Consider the following 21,543-nt stretch of genomic DNA (forward strand, 5'->3'; position numbering starts at 1 on the left):
GTCTGATTGAGCTCAGTGATATTAAATGAGAGGGGAAGTAATCTAATGCCTGTTTAATTGTAGCTGCCTTTGTGAGTAATATTGATGATTAATCAATCGACCAAAGGGGACAAGCTGAGAAGGGGAATAAGGCTGAATTGACGTGCAGGAGAGGATGTGGAGTAAGATGGACCCTGAATCGATGGTTGCTACTTGCTCAGTTAGGCTGGGACTGGGATGTGCCCTCTGCATGAGCTCATGAGCAATGCAAAGAGGCTGCTTCACAACAAAGACATTTCACTGCTTTTTATTTATATTGATTTCCCAGTGAAGTGTGTCTTGGCATTAGGGATTCCCACAGAGCTGGGAAGAAAGATCAGCTTCTTTCCTCAGAGGGTCGAGAAATCCTGAGTGATGAATCTTGTCTTCTCAGAAAAAGAGATGAGCAGAGGTTGGGGTCTGCATTGCCTACGAGAAAGGAGGAACTGAAAGTATGTGATTAAAAGGGAGGAAAATATAAAAGTATCTGAAACTGAAAAGCTTCGTATAAGCTTTACACAAAACAAGCTTTACACATGCCTAGGGAGTAGTATGTAAAAAGAAATCCAAGCAAAAGAGAGACTGGGGAGGTCAGTGTGTCAAAAGAACTATTATCTGATAAGGTGCCAAAGCAGGAGGGAGGGTGCTCCCTTGGGCAGCACTGTGATTCTGAACTACTGTGTATTAACTCTGAAAGATGTGATGCAGGAGGTGGCTATGAAGTTGTTTCAAGGCTTTTCCCTCTTTCTTAGTGAAGGGGAAACTGATTAAACACAGAATAAATGGCAAAACTAAGACTAGTCCGGGCGTCCAAGCTCCTAGAGAGTATCCAACAGACAGACACTGCCAACCTCTGCAGCATCAGACTGGAAAGAGCCTCAGTGATACTGATAAATCACTCTGATATTGTTAGAAATGAAGACACTGTTAACATTGAACTCTGCCTTGCTGCTCTCCTGTACTTACTGTAAGCCTTGGCTGGTTGAAAGGAAAATGTGTGTTACACTGCAGGTAAAAACAGGCTTGTGAGTAAATACACTTCCCAGAGGAGCTCATGAGAATCAATAGAAAGAGCTTGGGACTCTTCCCAGATTCTATTGCCAGGTGACAGTCAAACTCTGGATAATCCTGGATAACTTAAATCTTGCAGAGTTTGCGTGTTCATGCCCCATAAGTACCACATGGAATACTTCCCTGTATCAGTATGTGGTAATAGACAATAAACTTCCCTCCTGAAGCTGTTCCTGACCGTCACAAACATAGCCACGTAGCCTACAAACCAGAACAAATGAATATGTATATTTTTCTCTCTTTTTTATTTCCCATCTGCATGAAACATATGCCACGTACAGTGATTCCAAAAGATCAGAACAGGGTCTATAGTCCACATGTTAAAATTCCTTATAAAATATGCATGATAAAACCTTGCAGAGGAAATCACATTTCAAACCAGGAAAAAAGCCCTTTTTTAATGAGGGTTTAATTAATGTCAGATGGGCTCAGTTGGTAACACTCTTGCCTCTGGTGTAGAAGGTCATGGTTTGGAGCCTGACATGAGGCTCTGGGCTCATAACCAATGCTGACACTGCAATGTACTTCTGCTACACTGTTAGAGGTTCTGACCTTCAAATAAGGTGTTTAAACTAAGATTCCTCCTGCTAGTCTCGGGTGGTTCTTCCAGCTGGAAGCTAAAGATGTCCTGGCACTTTTTAAGCAGCACAGGGAACAGCCCTTGCATCCTAACTTCCCCTTGCTGAATAAAGTAGGTTATAATACACAAAGCTGAGACTCTCAGCCATTACTGACAGTTGACAATACACACTAATGATACTGCTCTGGTTATTTACATGCTGACTCCACTCATCACACAGGAAATGCTCACTGCTTTGTCATAAAATGGTGAAGGACTATTTTTCAGTGCTTGAAGGGGAGAAATATAAGGAAGACATTAAAATTGGTTGATTTCCAAAATGAGAATGCCCTGTGTATTTCACAAGAAAAATGGTACCACTTAGAATAAGCCAATATTTTAGGCAAGGGGAGACAGAGATAAGAAAAATGTGAGGCTTTTCAAGCAGGTAACAGCCATCTCAAGACTTCTTGTAAACTGTAAGTCACATCAAAATCAAGACTGACCTTCAGCTGCTATGGGGTTAAAAATCTGAGGAAAATTCTTCCCGAAACAGCAGGCAGATTGGTATCAATGTGTGTGATCCTGCTCATCAGCTGAGTCATCACAAAAGACATCCTACGAGCCCAGCTGGAAATTAAGATCTTTATGATCTGTCCATTCAGACCATCACATATGATTTAGAACTAAACACCAGAACTGCTTCATTTCCAGCCTTGCCAACCCTCCTGGCTCCTGCCCTCCAAGCCTTCCTCCCACCACACACGTTGTTTTAGAACCAAACAGGGTCTGATTTCAGCTCCAAGGGAACTCTTTTACCTAAAGTAGAATTAAATTTGCACCTTAAGGGAGAAGGCAAAAATATGGTTCTTAAAAACAAAGTCTCTTTATGCAAAGTATTAAATTAGTAAGAGAGAAAAAGCAACAGCAAAGCCCAGAACTTCATCTTGGCGTTTCCCATGAGCCCCTGTGTGAACTTTTGGTACATCCACTGAAGAATATTAGATATCCAAGCTACTGACCATTCAAACCTAACAGAGGCTTCCTAACATGAACCTTACTGTTTGTGTTCCTCAAGTACCCTGGTGTCCCCTGAATGGCAGCTGCAGGACATACAAACCTTTCAGCAAACCTTTCAGCAACAGCAAACTTTTTCTATTGACTATAACTGGCTTGGGAGGAAAGCAAAATGGATTACAAAATGAGCTCATGTGCACTGAGCCTCCCAGGAAACAACCTGTTGAGAATAAGTGAATATAGTGCAAGAAGCCAAAGCTTTGATTATCTAGAATCTGGTTTATGTCTGGGTAAATAAAATACAATCAATTCCCATATAGCAATTTAATTGGATTTATTTGTAAGACATCCTATCTCCTCCCTTTTGTTCACCCTGCTGGGCCTACTGCCACTTGAGCAGAGCAAACTGAAATGATGCCATCTACCTTTATGAATTACATCTATGATATTTACAGAGGCTCACTTCATGAAGATGGACTTATTTATTCTTCAGTAAACCATTTCTGGTCTTCAGGTAACAATCTGAATGTTAGAAAGGCCTGAAAAGTAATTTTATGGCTCAGAAAATCAGAGAAGTTTGAAAAGATGTTGTTAAAGAAGGTGGTAAGCTACAGTCCTATGGAGCCCAGCTGAGCTCCCAGCAGGCCTCCCACGGGAATCAGAGACAATGCTTGTGTATGGTTATGTTATTCAAGATTCAAGCAGTGATAGTATTCTAACACCTTACCTGCCTGATAGAGTCTGTGTAATTCTAGGGATTTCTTGGTGCAGGAAAAAGGTTGCTTTCCTGTGATTTTATATGCAGTGTAATGTCAAATCAGCTTCTAAGAAGGCATAAGGTTCACAGCCAGAGCTGTGCTGCATGAACAAGGAACTTAAATGTCCAGTTACAGAAGAAAAGTTAAATCTTTGACTATTTAAGCTACACTGGTTGAGTGCAAATGGCATCACTGCTGTCAGAGAGGACACTAAAAAGCAGGTTGCTAAAGGCACGCACTGAACAGCACGGGGCAGGATTTGGCCTGTCGCTGGAGCTGGTGACTGGCCAGCCAGCACAGGCACCTCATGGGGGATTTACCTCACCTAGGGGTTTCAATCTAACTTCAGCAGGGCATCAGGTGTAAATTAGTTGATTCAGCTCCCGCTGTTCTTGGTGAAGAGAGGATAGGCTCCTTCCCAAACACTTCACAGTCTTAAAATGAGTGGGATGAATCATTCTACACAGCTGTTTGTTTCCTTCCACTAATTCTAGAGGGAGTTCAAAGAGGTGAATGAAGACCTTAGTGACAAGAACACAGCATGTGTCCTTGCTCCCATACTAAAGAGATGCTAGTGAAGAAAAGACAGGAAATTATCAGCAGAAAATGTTGCCCTTTCCTTGGACTCTTTACCACTTAATGAATTCAATGTAAAAATTCAAATGGGCTATGGAAAACTAGGATTCTCCAATTTGGACAACAGTGACTCTCAGATTAAGGCTGATGGGATCTCTGGGGGCTCACAGATCTACTTTAATCCTTCCAATGAAGGATCCTTACACCTCTTCTACACAATGTCACATCCTGCTAAACTCCAGCCAGGGTTTCCCAAGGCTTTTGAGCCGTTGTAGCTATAGCAACAGGAACCCAAACAACTCTGTTCCCTCCGTGACATGACTTTGTTGGGTGTTTCTTACAGCTGGAATTCAACTGTGATCAAACGTGCAGGTGACAGCTCTGCTGAGGAGGTATAACACACACACAGCAGGACCTAATCAAGCTGCAAAGTAACCTGAAGAGATCAGAGCAGTGGGAGCTGTAGGCAACACTGAGGAATTCAGGAGCAATGCCAGCTCTGCACCACACAGTGAAGAAATCAATTGCCCTGTCACAAGATGAAGATTACAAAGAGGAGTTTCTTCCTCCACCAAAGTGAGTAACATTAATCCTTTTTATTGTGTTCTTTTATTGAAATGTGCTCTGGCTTTTAATGCAGGTAGATGCTACATGTGTTACAAGGGATGTGTGGGAGTGCAAAGGAGTAATTCTTTGCTGAAAATGTAGACATGGTTCAAGAATCTCTGCTTTGGTGACTTTATGTGAAGGCCACCATCTTTGCCCTGCTGTCATGGCTCACTGGCACCACTTCCAGCAATGAAGAAGGCAGTGTTTTGTGTTCGTCTTTTGGGAGAAGATATTTATACCAGTATTGATTGAGTGGAGGGAAGGGCAGGCAGACTGAGAGCTGGCTGCAGCAGCAAGACTGCTGTTATAGTGTGGCTCACAAGCATGACAGCGAAATCTTTTTTACTCCTTATCATCACCTCTGTCAGTGCATTTTAAAGCAGAGTTACAAGATTTAGCATTTGATTCCTACAGTGTATTTAACATCTATAAGCCAAAATACAAATATATTCAAAAGCATTTAGAATAAATGAAATAAATCCACAAATAAAATCCTAAGTTATTTAATCATTCAACCCATTCATTGGTATCCCTCTAGCAAACCTACAGTGCCTTTTGCTTAGAAATCCTTCTTAAATGGAAGCTTATATTGCAGCTGAGCAGTTCTCCCCAGGCTGTGGGAGTGTGGCCAAAGGCTGAAGGGACTCCTCTATGGGAGATGCAGCCACCTCTATGGGGCAAACAAATGGAAGAGAGTATTCCCTTTTTGATAGGAGAAGATTCTGTTTTCTAAGGGCTCCACTTCAAGCTCTTTGTTTAGAATGGAATGGCTGCACATTCAAACATCCAGACCCGACCAGAAGTCTGAAGAAAGAGTGATTTCATTGTTTGCCCATGGCTGTGAAGAGAAGTCAGACATACACCCTGGAAATGGGAAGAAATGGGAAGGAGGTGGTATCTCCAGAACGAAAGGGGAAGCACCGCAGAAAAATCTTCTTGTACCAGCAACATTTCTGAGGGCAGCTTCCCAGTCCCAGGGGGATGATTTTAGCCACTTCTCAAGACAAAAGAATGAATTTTCTCCCTGCCTGTGACAAGACAATGTGTAGAAAAGAGGCCTTTGGACAAGTGCATGTGCTAGAGCTGGGCAGCTGATTCACAAGCCCTGGGAGTGTACTGTCACAGATAAAGGCTGCAGCACTCGGAAGGGCTTTGGTAGCATGACAGTCTCTTGCTGCTGTGACCAGCTGCCAGCCATACATTTCAAAAGATGGAAATAAGAAATTTAGTGGTATTCAGCCATGGTGTGAAGCAACAGGAGACACAGACTCACTTCACAAAGTCCCAACATCCCTTTTGCCTCTGTTCTCATGCTGCAAGGAGATCACAACCACCAAACTCCAGGATTAAATCCTAAAATACTGATCATCGTCATCAAAATGACATTTTGGGGGGTTAATTTTAAAACTACATTTTCACGAACAAATTTATCTATGTTTCAGTTTAAAAAATGTAAATCATTGGCTAACCTGACAACTGTTTTTAACTCCTTTTTCCTTTCTCCTGTTCAGGGGAAACCTGAAAATTCAATTATTCCTCTGGTTCTAGCCTTCAGAACAACAGTGCTCAAGTAGCAAAAAAGCCCATCACCGAGGAGTTGGAATCTGGAGTCTGGTGTCAGAACAGAGAGATGCAAAAATGCAAAAGATTGAGTCAGATGATCATATATTTGAAGCCCTTGTTTAGAAATCTGCATCCTGAATGAGGGTGCTGAGGCACTGGCACAGGTTGCCCAAAGAAGTGGTGAATGCTCCATCCCTGGCAGTGCTCAAGGCCGGGTTGGACAGAGCCTTGGGTGACATGGACCAGTGTGAGGTGCCCCTGCCCATGGCAGGGGGTTGGAACTGGATGATCTTAAGGTCCTTTCCAACCCAAACCTTTCTATGATTCTATGAACAGCAGATAAAGAAGGGCTGTAGTAGAGGGCAGCTGATATACTACAGAACATGCTAGAACGTTACTAGTCCTTCCCAAATTGCAAGTAAAGATATGCTCGTGTCTGACATTGCTGCTGCATAAAGACCTACTGACCAAGCCTCAGTACATTCAATTACATCCCTTCAATATAGATTCCACAACCCAACACCATGAACCCCCTCACTAAGCACTACCAACCTGACTCTAATGCAGCAAATAACACCGAGTTGGTCATAATTACACCATAAACCTCCTGTTATGTCGTGATTAATTTATTCTTCTTTCATACTTGTAGCTAATGAAAACAACTTACACTGATAAATAATTCCTCTAAAGTTCCCTGCAGGGCAGAGCAGCCCAGGTGTGGCCCGTGGCCCTGTTATCTGAATGGTCCTGGAGATGAGTTTTAATTTGCCATGAATACTTTATGCTGCATCCTTTACTACTGTATTATTCATTTTCTAGCAAAATGGGAGGCAAGTGATCTCACATGGGAGAAGACACGTGGATGTAGATGGATATTAGCAAGGATTTTTTGCCTTTCCCAATCAGCCCTCAGGCTTTCCTGGAAAGCAGAACTGCTGTTACTGAGAGAAAGTGGCAAGAGCTCCCAGAATATGTAGGAAATGTTTTTCCTCTATTGGGAAATACTTCAAGATTTTTTCGTTTTGCCAATCCAGATCAGAATAGAAAGTCAGAATGTGAATGATACACAAAAATAAATTCCCTTTCAGCCCTGTGAAACATCTCATTTAGATTTCAGATATTCTTACAGTTACTTCAATGAAAAATTCAAAAGGAGTCATCATTTCATACTAAAAAAACCCCCAAACCCTCATTTTCAGAAGTATTCTATATGAATAGTTGTGGGTTTCTCCTCAAAAGTTTACCCTAAAAACAAGGATGCTCTAAACTGCCACTTCAAAAACTTTCCATCGTGCTGAATTATTGTCTTGTTGTGAAAATACAGCAGCTTTTAGGGTGATTTGTTAACGTCAATCATTCCTTAAAGTACCCCCAAACTCAACAGCAAGTTGAACCCTTCACTTTGGTCTTCCTTCAATAATTTAACTCTTTAATCTTTAGGCAGCTCACAGCAGCACGGTCCTTCCTGGTGAACACATCCCTGGGCAAGAAAGGGACCCACTTGCTCCAGGAGGAAGTTCTTGATGTAATATTAATTTATCCTGATGAAATGCACATTAAGCCTAGCTCAAAGCACACTGAGGTTATTTAGAATTTTATCTGATTAGCGGGATCTAAATGGAAGGGAAAGGGAAAGAGAAAGGGAAAGACAAAAGGAAAGGGAAAGGAAAATAGAAAGGGAAATAGAAAGGGAAAGACAGAAGGAAAGAAAGGGAAAGGAAAATAGAAAGGGAAAGAGAAAAGGAAAGGGAGAAGTAAGGGTTAAAGGGAGAGGGAAAGGAAAAATGAAAAAAAAGGAAAGGGAAAGGAAACCCCTGATGTTTCCTAACAAACAAGGAGCCTTCAGTGGTGGGGCTCAGAAAATGTGTTGCAGTTTAGAGCTCACAAAGCACTCTCAAATCTCCTTGTCTTTCTCCTCTCCTGCTCAGATCCTTCACCTTCCCCCACTCTGACAAACATGTGTGACCAACCTTGCCTACCCTTAGCACTGTGTCACTGAGTCCATCCTTGTAGCAGGTCTGCAAATCTGCTCATCTCAGGCGTGCTGCCTTTGGAGGCAGCTAGGAAATAAATAGATAATAACAACAACAGAACAAATGGAGTCCAGGATCCTGCTCCAGCCCTCTTGAAATTCGTTCCTTTTGAGCTACGGGCGCAGGTCTCCTGTATGATCTTTTGCAGAACAACTGACAAGAACAAAGCCCACAATTATTAACCTTTCCACTTGTTCCCATAGTTTATTGTGACAAGACAATGCAATAAGCTTGAAGGTAATCAAAAAGCAATTCTGTAGTAGTGAGCTTAAAATGACAAACCTTTCCTTTTCTAAATAAATCACCATTATTCCCACATGGTCCATGCTTGACAAGTTTGTTTCCTTAGTAACAGAGTACTTAAACAGGGCTTGTGTGCAAAGATTATACCTTTAGCCACAGAAGTGAAAGAGAAGACAATAGGACAGAAAGTGGTCCACCTACCTCAGCCTGTGATTTAAATATTTATCAGCTGGGTAATGACAGGAGAGGAGGATGTGCAGGAGCCCAGGTTTGCCTATTCCCTCCAGGCACCTTGTGCTCTTAATGGAGCCCATGGACTCCGAGGGCTTTTCAGACTACAGTGCCTAAACTGAATTTAACACTCCCTGATGTTTGTTCAATAGCTCACCTAATGTGGAGGTCAGCTGTCTTATAAATTATTGAGCAGATTAACAGTGTTAGGACTACAATAGAAATAGAGGGTACATACCAGACAAAGAAGTCATACAGTGGGTCTGGCTCAAAGACAAAAGAGGGAACAAGCAGAAGAAAAGCTTTAATAGGCTATGGATACATTTAAGAGCTTTCTGTTTTGTTTCATCAGTAATTCAATGACTGATTGCTTTGTAGTAGTAAATGTGTTTGACTGGATACACAAACCTGACGTTATGTGTTACTCCTGGAGAAAATCCTTCAGTCCACTCTGTTGATGCCTAATAAATTCCTAGTTCTCTTCCATCAACTACAGACAAGTGAAGCAAACACTGAATGGGCAGGCCTTTGGAAAGCGTAGCTTGCTCTGTGATTAAACAAGGACAGCTTTTCTAGCACCAAGTTAAGCTGGTGCAAAGCACATTGATTTTAAGTCTTTCAGTATATTTTTTACTGTATTTTCTCCCTTGTCTGCTGATGGATTTCAAATTCCCCTTGATGAGGAAATGCCATGAAAGGCCCTGGCACATGTTGCCCAAAGAAGTGGTAAATGCCCCATCCCTGGCAGTGTTCAAGGCCAGGTTGGATGGGGCTTGACGACATGGTCTAGTGTGAGGTGTCCCTGCCCATGGCAGGGGGGTTGGAACTAGATGATCTTAAGGTTCTTTCCAACCCAAACCATTCTGTGATTCTATGTTGATCATTCTAAATCAGATATTATAGAGCCTATCATTTTTCCAGTCCTAGATTCAGCTACCAGCCACTGCTATATAAAACCCACTGAGCCAATGTCTATAAAAAGCCTTGTGCATCCATAATACGATGCCTGCTTCCCTTCTGACTTGACCATTTCAGCAGCTGTCCCAAGAACCAAATCACAGCAATTTGTCAAGTGCCAAGTAACTTAATGTGTTGGAAGGCAGAGAAAAGAATATGAATGTTTCTATTTCTTGCATCAACAACAACACTTGAAAGGCAGCATTGCTTGTTAACTGCAAGTAGCAGAGGCCAAGATTGCTTCTGCAGAGAAATTATGTGAATGAGTTTAAGCCCAGATTCCAAACTTAATTTCAAATAAAGCTGGTGAGATTGTAATGGTGATGAATTATATCTGTTGTTTACAAGTAAATTTCTTCAGCATATGTAAAAGGATGTTTATACATGAATATTAAACTCGTGGTTTATAAAAAGCCAGGCAGATATATCCTAGCAGACATGGCTTGTTTTAGATTTCAATCAAATCAGCAGACTCCAACGTTCATTATGACTTGAAGTATTATTCATCAACACTTCCAAATTACCAGCACGAGCGGAAGTATTCACCCATCTCCTCAGGCTTCCCAGCAGCCATCCAGCTTGCTCACAGGCTTGAACACGCTCTTCAGGATTACAAAATATGCTGCTACTACTATGCAGAAACACTGCAAAATGAACTAGCCAAGAGAAGAGAAGATGATCTCTTGAAAGTCACCTGATGGTAGCTTATCGTAATGAATGACTAGTTTTTGAGAAGACATTTCTCCTCTTCATCATAGAATCACAGAATCAACTGGGTTGGAAAAGACCTTTAAGATTATCAAATCCAATCATTACCCCAGCACTGCCAAGGCGACCACTAAACCATGTCACAAAGGGCCTCGTCTACATGGTTTGTGAACACTTCCAGGGGTGGTGACTCCAGCACTGCCCTGGGCAGACTGTTCCAATACCTGAGCACCCTCTCTGTGGAGAAATTGTTCCTAATCTCCAGTCTAAACCTCCCCTGGTGCAGCTTGAGGCCGTTTCCTCTTGTCCTGTCACTTGTTACTTGGGAGTAGAGATCAACCCCATCTCACTCCATCCTCCTGTCAGGCTGTTGTAGAGAGCGATAAGGTCCCCCCTGAGCCTTCTCTTCTCCAGACTAAACCCCCCCAGGTCCCTCAGCCGTTCCTCATGACACTTGTGCTCCAGGCCCTGCACCAGCTCTGTTGCCCTTTTCTGGACCCGCTCCAGCACCTCAATGTCTCTCTTGCAGTGAGGGGCCCAGAATGAAAACGTAGAGAGGGGAAGGATTCATTCAATTCATTTCAGTTCAATCAGGAGTTTTCTCAAAGTGGCCTAGAAAACAAAGCTCACATGCTGCAATGTCAGAGCTTCAGATGCAATGGGAAAAGCTGGTGCTTTCATTAGCTACTGAGAATTACCAAGAACACTTGAGACAAACTATTTTACTTGGTTTGTAATTAGCTCTCAAACAGTGAAATGGTTTCACAACTGTGAGTCAGTCAGAGGTATCAGTAGTGTAGAAATGTTAGTCCCACAACCAAAAAGCTCTTTTCCTGTATTTCCTCACACGCTCTTCCTCTTTCAGTGCAAAAAACATTCCATATTGAGATGTAGGATGAAAATGAATAGAGTTTTGCCAGTAAACCATTTACCTCTTTGCATGGGAAAAAATGAGCCCTCTTCCTTTACCTCTGGGAATTAGGCTATCTATCTTTGTAAAACTATACTGAAATATAAAACTTGATCCATCTAAATTACTGACTTAATAACATATTTGCCCAAACATTCTTGGATGCAATATGAATTTGGAAGAGGCGCCAGATTAGATTCATCAGGAAACATGTTGCAGAGTCATTTAGAAAATATTAAAATGTCAACTTCTCTGGATTCCTCCCTCTGAAATGCAAGAGAGGGTATTGTTCAGCTCAGTAATTCTATAGTGGTGTTTGCTTCTCCCTTCCCCCATGTTATGTTCTCTTCTAATTGTCTCCTGCTCCAGGAGAGGAGCAAAATGATCCGTTATTAAATGGTTTTGCTGAGTGCTTTGCTTTTACCCTCTCTGATTGGGAGTGAAACCTTTCCCCCAAGTACAACTTCCATCTTCCCAAAGCATGTACAGAGATTAAATTCTCTTGTTCTACACACTCGGTGAGAACCTGGCAAAATGAGAAATGCTTGCACAATTCTTATGAAACCACATTTTGATCTTCCATCTGTGACAACCCAATGTCTATCGAGTCTTTCAGTTAGAAAGTAGCATTCTGCATGACAGGACTGAAGCGGATAGATGGATTTGCAAAAAGATATGTACTGTTTGCACCAATTTCAAGAGCTGCAGTGCAGATTGATGCATTCCCTACTGGCAATTTGCATTAGCAATAATCAGATGAAAAAGCATGAGCCTGCAAGAATGACATTTCCTTCTGCACTTAAGAAATCAAGTGTGCAAAGCTACTTCCGAACATTTTTTAACAGATATTTTTAATCCCGTCTATGATAGTCAAAGGTACTTGCAAGCTACAGATTTAACCTGTGGTTTAGAATGCTTTTTCATTAGCAGCTAGCAAGTTGAATTGGTTTCCTTTCCTTCTTTTGAAACATGCATATTTATACCAAGTAACTGTACAGAGTATTCAGCAAGGGGAATGACGAGACCACCAAAGTAAATCCTTAAGGCTGGAGTGGATCACCCACATTCAGGTGTCAAGGTCAGCAGAAGGTTTATGAACTACACTGGCAGGATTTAACCTCTGACAGGTAGAGCTGAAACAATTGGGAAAATAATAAACTTCATTAAAAAATACTAGGCCTGAATCTCTGAGCCTTTGACTGCAAATTATTGATGCCAGTAGCTTGCAAGTGTCAGGAGAGATCTCTCAAACACATATTGACTGAGCCTCTTCTCATTTCACTGACAAATCCTGGAAAGCCCCTGACTCTGGGAATAAGGTACCTTTCTACCACAACCCATTTGTTCCTTCATGCCTTCTGGCACTGGCAATGCCCCTCTTTACTCTGGACTCCAAAATCTAGTCTGCACTAGACATACTACACTTGTACCCCCGTCCCAGCATCACCCACACCCACCTCCCAGCAGGTGTATCTGATTGCCATAGAACACAGGGCTGCTGAGGGCCTCATCTGCTCTGGTGCAGGCACACATCTGTCCTAAGCAGGTCCTGTCCTAGTTTTAGGACACCCTTCAGGATGCCCAAAGGTCTGTGCTGAAAACCACTTGCACAGAATATCATCTGTATTCAGGCTTTTAAACACTCAGTTGCCAAGTAGCAACTTCACTGGCCCATGCTGGGGTTTGTCCCTCTCCAGTCAGTGGGAAATAAACTGCTTGTGACAGGTATCACTCAAAGACAGAGAAGCTGCTAAAGAGCATTCCCTTTGCTTGCTAGACAGAGAAAAGATGATGACTCGAAGCTTGGGTGCTCTGCTCCAGCTCTTAGAAGACCACAATCAAAAGTCCTCTATTTACCCAGAGACATGTGAGATCTAGTGCAAAGTTGTGCATTAGATCTCAGCCATCAGAGCTGTGCTTCACAAGAAACAAGGCCTGTGACAGGAACTGAAGTTTATAGACAGATCAGTGGCATCAGGCTATTAATTAGCTACTGTCTGTAAGTCTCTTTGAAATGCAATGCGTAAGCTCTAAGCATTATTAATACATTCTCAGTTACTGTGCTGATGTGCAGTTCAAATGGTTAGAATAAACTGCTATTCTAGTCATTATTCAAATCACTAGGATAAACTTTAAAACCCTCAAATAGCATTACTAAGTGGCTGGCTGGAATCTAATCTCTTTTACAACTGAATATAACATCCTGATAATGTACTCTAAATGCAACTGATATGGTGGTGTCCATCTGAATTTGTAGATTCCTTGAGACAATTATTCTGGGAGATGTGAATATCCATGGCTTCAAGACTTTGAGGGTTTTTCAAGAGGACTGACATATACATGGGAGAGCACACTGACAACAGCCTAATCCAAAGGGGAGGGGATTCTGCCCCTCTACTGTGCTCTTATGAGACCCCCCCTGCAGTCCTGATCCAGCTCTGGGGCAACAGCACAAGAGGGACGTGGAGCTGCTGGAGCGAGGCCAGAGGAGGCCCCGGAGCTGCTGCGAGGGCTGGAGCAGCTCTGCTCTGGAGCCAGGCTGAGAGAGCTGGGCTGGGGCAGCCTGGAAAAGAGAAGGCTCCTGAAGGGGAGGCCTTAGAGCAGCTCCAGTGCCTAAAAGGGCTATAAGAAACCTGGAAAAGGACTTTTTATAAGGGGATGTAGGGACAGGGCAAGGGAAATAGCTTTAATCTGAAAGAGAGGAGACTTAGATTAGATATTAGGAAGGAATTCTTCCCTGTGAGGGTGCTGAGGCGCTGGCACAGGGTGCCCAGAGAAGCTGTGGCTGCCCCATCCCTGGCAGTGGTCAAGGCCAGGTTGGACACAGGGGCTTGGAGCAACCTGCTCTAGTGGAAGGTGTCCCTGCCTCTGGCAGGGGGTTGGAACTGGATGAGCTTCAAGGTCCCTTCCAACCCCAAACCATGCTGGGATTCTATGATTTTCAGCTAGTGGGGTAAGCCCTGGGTCTCTTCCTGCTGCTTTTGAAGTCAGCTCAGTGAGCATAAACTAGAGGAGGATGCTGCAACACTGCTTTTGTTAGGGAGCACTGCAGCAGGGAACAATCAGACTTATGATGGCAGAATCATTGCAGAGAACTATATTCTCTAGAGTCCCTCATGCCCTGAATTGCTTTAGTAATCACTTTAGGCCCAACTGCTTTTAGTGAGTACTTCACCCTTCTGTGCCAGCATTTCTTACGCAGATAGACTATTTTAGATTAATTTCTTGATTGGAAGATCACAGTTATCCAAGTCCTTTGCTCATCAGTAGTGTGACATTCACAATCTGCCAACACACCACTCTGGGAGATTAAGTAGAATAGATTTTAAATGGTATGTTATTGACATTTCAATTATTTAAGCTTGGGTAGAAAGTGACCAGATGAGGTTTAGATTGTATGATTCGTCTCACAAAAAAGTTCTGCTGGAAAGGAGCAGATGAAAGAAGGGATAAGGGGCAGCTCAGATGACTATAGATCAGAGCTGAGAAGAGATAGACAACTTGGATAGATACACTAGGGGATAGATCCAAAAGAGCTTTATAAAATAGTCCAAGTGATACAAATGCTTTTTCTAAATACCTCAGGAAGACAAAATACCTCAAGGAAGAAACATGAAGCAAAAGGCATTAGCAGCAGGCATGAAATAAAGGGTGTTATCAGCCCCAATACTAGTATAAATCAGTATAAATCAGCCACCAGCAGAATTAGGAAGCTGTTTGGGTGCTTTCTCATCATTAGAAGACCAAGATTCTGGAAGACTTCCAGTGGAGGCAAGACAATGTAACTGCAAATGGAATTATAGCACCTACTGGACAAAGCCAGTAACGGGCAGGACCCAGGGGCTCAGGAAATCTTCCCTTCCCCTCTTTTCCCAATTGTCATCTTACTATGACATAAATGTGAGATATAAGAGTATAAGAGGTAAGCAATGTAAAGCCTAAGATTCCTGCTCATAAAAATTAATAGAGGATGTCTCGGGGTTACACAATGCTCTGTGTGACAGTACATGCAGCCTGGATGGAAGGCCCTGAACAGAAAATGCCAAAACCACTGGAAGTCTGTCATTATATGAACCTTTCATGTAACAGTCTGCCTCTGTTTGCTTGAATACTTGTAAATGTTCTGTGTTGCAGGTCAAATTCTTACATAGAATCAGAGAATGGTTTGGGTTGGAAGGGACCTTAAAGCTCATCCAGTCCCAACCCCCTGCCACGGGCGGGGACACCTTCCACTAGAGCAGGTTGCTCCAAGCCCCTGTGTCCAACCTGGCCTTGAACACTGCCAGGGATGGAGCATTTACCACTTCTATTTTCACCATAGCCAGCCAGAACCGGGTGGACCCTCTAAGCAGGAATAAAATGTACAAGGTTTTGATTTTCATCTACTAGAATAACTTTTCCATTTCCAAATAAGCACAGACACACTGAACCTCTTGCTAATGACTGCAGAGAGGGGAAAGAAGCAGTCAAGTATTCTTTTTTTTGTATTAATAATTATAATAATTAAAACTGTCACTGGTAAGCACTAAAAACATGATGGCCAGAATGGTTAGCCATGGATGTCTTAACGCAGATATGTAATTTCCAATCCAGCCAAATAAGCAGGGGACTCTTTTTTAGCCAAGCATCTAAGGGGCTGAGCATCTACTCAGGCACATTGAGAATTGTCTCATTGATGAACAACTGCAGAATTACTTGTCTTTTCAAGAGACCACTTCAGCACATGGCTTAAGTGCTGATATAAAATGGGACATTATTTGGGAAATGAAGCAGAGTTAGGTGCCTAATTTCAGCATACAAGTTAAAACACTTTGGCATAAATGATGCATTTCTGTAAAGATATTCTCTCTCACATAAACAACAAATGAGACGTGCTCCTTGCACTGTAAAAACTCAAGCCAAAGTGTGAAGATTAGGATGTTCTCTTTAATTTTTAGAGACTATCTGATTTCCCAAATCTTATTCCTGGCGAAAAGGTTTGTCGTGTTACCTGAAGCCATGAACAGAAAACAGTAAATATAATGAAGCATTAACACCCATCAGGCAGCATGTTTATAGGCAATTGTCTCCTTCACATACCTTGAGTTGTATAATGAGACTGAGCCAGTTTTAGTACCTATGAAGAAGAGTAATCATCCTCAGATGAGCTGCCTGGAAAGCACTACTGTTGTTATGAAATGGAATTTATATGTAAAAAAGAATAAAACAGATCTGAGTATTAAGTAAGGTCCTTACTGACATGACTGGAAGTAATGGAAGACAACCAGAAACTGCCTGATTTGTCACTAAAGAGAACGGGATCTAGAAAAGTACTTTTCCACTGTTCTACAGACCCTGCAACAATTTCTCTTTTAACTTGAACCTTCCTTGATTTGTCACCCTTAGGGCACCATCAAGTTTCCATTAGTAGCTAATTGCAAACTTGTCCCTACCTCAAAATTAGCAAATTCTTCTTTGGTCTTAGCTCAAACTGAATTCTTATAAGCCTTAAAACAGGGTTCATAAAGCAGGCTGTGAACTGACTGCCAACTAGAGACGCTCGGTCCCAAAGGAGTGCAGAAAGCTCACCTCATGTCCCCATGTAGAGAACCAGAAGCAGACCATGGACAGCAAGTCAACAATGGCAGCATTACAGGAGAATGAAAGAAGAGTGTAAAACAGGCATCAGGCATGAATCTGAGACAGGTTTTGGCTACAAGACCAGACATCATTTTACAGCTTTCTCCAGAAGGAGGACTGTGATGCAAGGGTGAATAAATGAAGGGGGCTGTGTGTGAGAAACCAGAAGCTGAGGTGTTGAAACCACACTTCTCCTTTTCTCTTGGTCTTTCTCTCCTGAGGCCCAGTCAGTTCCCCGCTCATCCTTTGGTTCAACAAAACAGACATCCTTTCTATTTTATGGAGAGTCACGGATTGCTAGGTATGAAGATTTTCACAGGTAGTGAAAAACCCCCAACCATTATTCCTCACTGTAAAGATAGATGATTGCAGCTCTGAGATGGAGTAATGAATATGGAGCCAAGTGACATACCCCTTCTGATCCACAGGGAAGCAGGCTTTCCCCACCTAGCTCCTTCAACTCTAACACTAGTCCCTTTCCCATCAGCCTCTGGAAGATCTCTTGGCTTGCACCACTGGCAAAAGACACTAGGTTTACTCTACTGTAACAGAAAGCCAAGACCCAGATAATCATGGAATAATAAACCAGATTATGGTGTAAAGGTGGTCATTTTTCTACAAAATCTTCCCTTTGGAAGTGCAAGGAAATAATATTTTGTGTTGGACTGGATAACAGGTGTTGATTCCATCTCCTCTTTGGTGGGTGTGCTGCAGAGCACATAAGTAAGAAGGGCATCTCTACATGGAGAGAACCAGGCTAGTAGGTAAACGGTGCCATTCTGCCCCACATGTGGCACTCTGCGCAATTACAGATTCTCTTTATAGGAACAGAAAAGGAAGAACCTGAGTGTTCTGTGAGTTGGGGCAGCTGACACATGTAAAGATCTCATATACGAAGCCCAAAGGATTTGTTCTCCTAAACAAACTTGCAATCATCTGTCTTTTTAAATATAACTTCTGTGACACACAGAGGAGAAGCAGAATGCGATGCCGAAAGCTTTCCATGCTCTATTAATTTTATTATGTAAATCCACTCCCCAATTGATGTTTTCATTCAAAAGTAGCACAAGATCCATCATTATTCCTTGATGTAAAGGGAAGCAAAACAAGTAGTATTCAAGCAACTACTCTCATTTGGATTATTATTTTAATACAGCAGTATTGTCTGTAGGTAATTTTTAAGGCATGTTTGCATAGCAATTCCAGGCTGCTCCTTCCCAGAGGCTCTTTAGCTTTGTCAATATTTATTACTATTGCTTTTGTAAATACAATAGAAAGCAGAAATGTTTGACTTTAACTTAATAAGCAGATTTTGAGAAATGGACAACAAAATCACTTTTCTGCTTTTTGAGTTATCTGTCTCCATAGCTAATAATTCAGCAGCAAAGGGAAAGCAAAACTCACAGAGACTGAAACCCCATGGAAATACGTGCAAAGCATCCTCAATGTTTTAGCATCAGTTCTACTGCCATAGGTGGGTATTAAGTGATAGGACAAGGGGTGACAGGTTCAAACTTAAATAGGGGAAGTTCAGGTTGGATATAAGGAAGAAGTTCTTTACTGTGAGGGTGGTGAGGCACTGACACAGGTTGCTCGTGGCTCCCCATTCCTCAGAGAGCTGTTGGCTGTTCCCTGACAGAGCAGGTAAAAAGGCTGTAATAAAGCATTAATGAAGATATTAATTATGTATGTTTAAGTATTTTATGATAAGTGATTGGCTGCAACAAAGCCAAGAGGGTTTTGTTAGTATCCTCACAGGTAGGAGGAGTTTGGAAAATGGGAAACTCCAACACCACAGCCAAGTGAACAATATACACTGCCTCCAACACTGGCATTGCTGCTAGAAACCTTATAGGCCAGGTAGTCCTGAGCCAAACAGGAGGTGTTTGAGGCCAAACCTGAGAAACTTCCTACTGTGTGTGGGAAGGGAGAGGTTGTTTCTCTACAGAACCCGCCAAGGCAGAGTCAAACTGGGCAGGAGCAAAAGAAAGAGCTGGGATTCAGGAAAAGTCCAAAGCCTGCATCCAACTTGCCATGCACACTCTTGACATGGTTGGTCACTTTTCGAGGGCCACTCCACTTTTCCTGACACTGAGCAAAGTTGCAGTTGGGGGTTGAGGAAGAGTTTGTGAAAAACCCCATGTGAAAGCACAGGTCCCCATTTGGCACTGGGGAACTCAACACCATTGTATTTTTCTCAGCTCCGTTTTCAGGCAGTTTTGAGTAGGATTTAGTTGCACAGAGTTACATTTTGCTTATCCTTCAATGATATGAGCATATTTTGGGGGTGTGGATTTTATGGCTCCATTATTTTACTATGGAGCAACTACAACAGGGTCCATGTTTTACCCCAGGAGAAAGGCAAGTATATTTTCCAATTATCAAGGCAATGTAGCACTTGGTGTATATCATTACAAAGCTGTTAACAAAAATGCTACATTTTCATTAGCTAAAAGGCTATTTATCCCTAATGAGTTAAAGACTTAAGGCAAAATTCTGCTTGCAGTTACACCAGCATAAATCTGTAATCCATTTGAGTGCCTCTGGATTTATATTGGTGTCAGTGAAAGCAGAATTTGGCCTGAATGCTCTTGGGTTTGACTTTTTAATCTGTTTCCACTTTAAGAAAGTCATTATTCACCAGTAAGGACCAATCAATAACAGTAATACTGGGGGGAAGGAGAAATCAAAGGGACTTCTTTATTTCCCCCTCTACGGATACTTTAGAACACAATGCATCTATTGAAATACAAACTATAGCCTAAAATGTGTAAAGCAAGAACATACTTCAGGAGTGCTTTGCAGCCTGGATGCTGATGCACATCTACATCTGAATGACAGACGCAGAAATTGAAGCTGGCCAAGTTCTAGGGCTTCCCTTTTAAAAGAATAGTAACTGGGAAGCAGTTGACCAGCAGGAGAGTGTGTTCTGGGACCAGTAAGAGCTGTCTGAAGTGTAGCTTACCACGGCAAAACACCTTTGGCACAATATTCAGTGTTATCAAACTTCCGTGAGAATTTCATGGTCTTTACATTGGAGAAAACTTACACTTGGTGAGAGTTTTCCACTGGCTTCAGTGAAGCAGGAATCTTGCATTACCAGATTTATACAGAACTGCTTGTACAGGATAGATTTATACAATACAGCAAATCACGGTGTATAAGGGCCTTACAGGCTGCAAACCCCCATTAAAGCAAAGCATGCTGTAACAGTGATGTTTATATGACTAATACACTTAAATATTTCAAGTGTCAAGCTTTTGAAAACTGGAGTTATAAATATGAAAAGCAAATGTACAACAATAGCAGAAAATCTATACAAATTACCTGAAAGTAAGTAACATATTACCTCCTGTATGGGAACTGTAATACTCCTGTATTCCTGTATGGGAATAGCTCTGGTACAGGTCAACTACAGGAAGACACAAAGGATTTATTGCTAGCTAGTGATTGTACCACACGTGGTGTGGACTAGTGACCTTCACAGCAAACATTCTGGGTTTATTTTCCCCCACATTTCTTTCTGTTGCTTTGTAACTGTAGCACATTGTACCTGCAACATCTGGTCCCGAAGCTGAATTACTACATCTGGCTGGTAAATGACCTTCCATAGCTATCAGTGGTACTTCTGCATCCCATGGGTTTGCTGCAACTCTTGCAAATGTTTGGAGTAATAGGTAAGATGCTGGGGCAATGATTTCTCACTGATGCAATAAATTTCTCCCTAATTTAACATTACATCAACCCAAGGAAGCTTTTTTGCAGCTATAAAGGCTACTTTTTAAAAGGTAGGTAATGCAAAGGTAACATGTCTGCAAACACAACAGAACTTAATACTAACAACTTGGAAATAATAGAGATGGGCATGAGCTGTGAGACTGACCCCAATGGAACATTTGCACGAAGCCTAAAAATTAGATTTAAGAAGTCAAAGTATTAAAGAGAAGCTGCAATGGCTGAGATTTCCAAAATCTGCAAAAAGATCAACTTTCTTATGGTGCGAAGGCTGTATTTCACAACAACATTTGTTAGGAAGTCTGTTGACTACGGATTACTTAAGCCAAGGGTAGTTGAAAACTCCAGGAACCCATGTTGCATATTTGGTCATCTTGCAGAGGCCACCACAGCCTTTCCTCTCCCGGTGTGACCTCCTTTCAGCTAACCCAATAGGTCTGTTCATTCTATAAAGTCCTGGAAGCAAAGACAAGTTCTGTTTGCAATACTGTGGGTGTTCGTGTGCACTAACAGGAGGGAGTGTAAGCAGAAAGCATCAAGTTCTTGTTTGTCCCAGTTTTTAAAACCCAGCAGATTGCTGCTAATACACATTTCTCCTGTCTTCCCTGATTGATTCATCTAGTGCTTTTGTCTGCTTTCATCTATAAAAGTATTTGCCAGCAGTAAACAAGTAATATAAATACAATTAAATACAAAAGGGAGGTGCCTTCCATTGTCTGAATAATTACCCAGGAAAATACTGCAATAAGCATCAATAAAACAATGTTTAGTGTAAAAGAAGTAGAAACATGCAGCTGTATAAGCATTTCTCAGGATTAGTAAAAGCATGATTTCTTACTCTGCTTTACTTAGTTGCATTCAACTCTATAATCCTATAAGCCACTAACCCCTGGAGAGTATAAATAAAAGTAGAGTCACTGAGGGCTGGCATTAATT

At 41.9% G+C, this 21,543-nt stretch overlaps 1 long non-coding RNA gene across 1 annotated transcript in view; it reads left to right on the top strand.

The window, feature by feature from the left end:
• Nucleotides 1-4,262: 4,262 nt before the first annotated feature.
• Nucleotides 4,263-21,543, top strand: part of LOC115611579 — a 35,261-nt gene continuing 17,980 nt past the window's right edge. Inside the window, exon 1 of the long non-coding RNA XR_003992631.1 lies at nt 4,263-4,575. This is a non-coding gene — a long non-coding RNA (uncharacterized LOC115611579). The remainder of the gene's footprint in view (nt 4,576-21,543) is intronic.

This window comes from Strigops habroptila, chromosome 8 (genome assembly GCF_004027225.2).
Source record: "Strigops habroptila isolate Jane chromosome 8, bStrHab1.2.pri, whole genome shotgun sequence".
NCBI classification, from domain to species: domain Eukaryota; kingdom Metazoa; phylum Chordata; class Aves; order Psittaciformes; family Psittacidae; genus Strigops; species Strigops habroptila.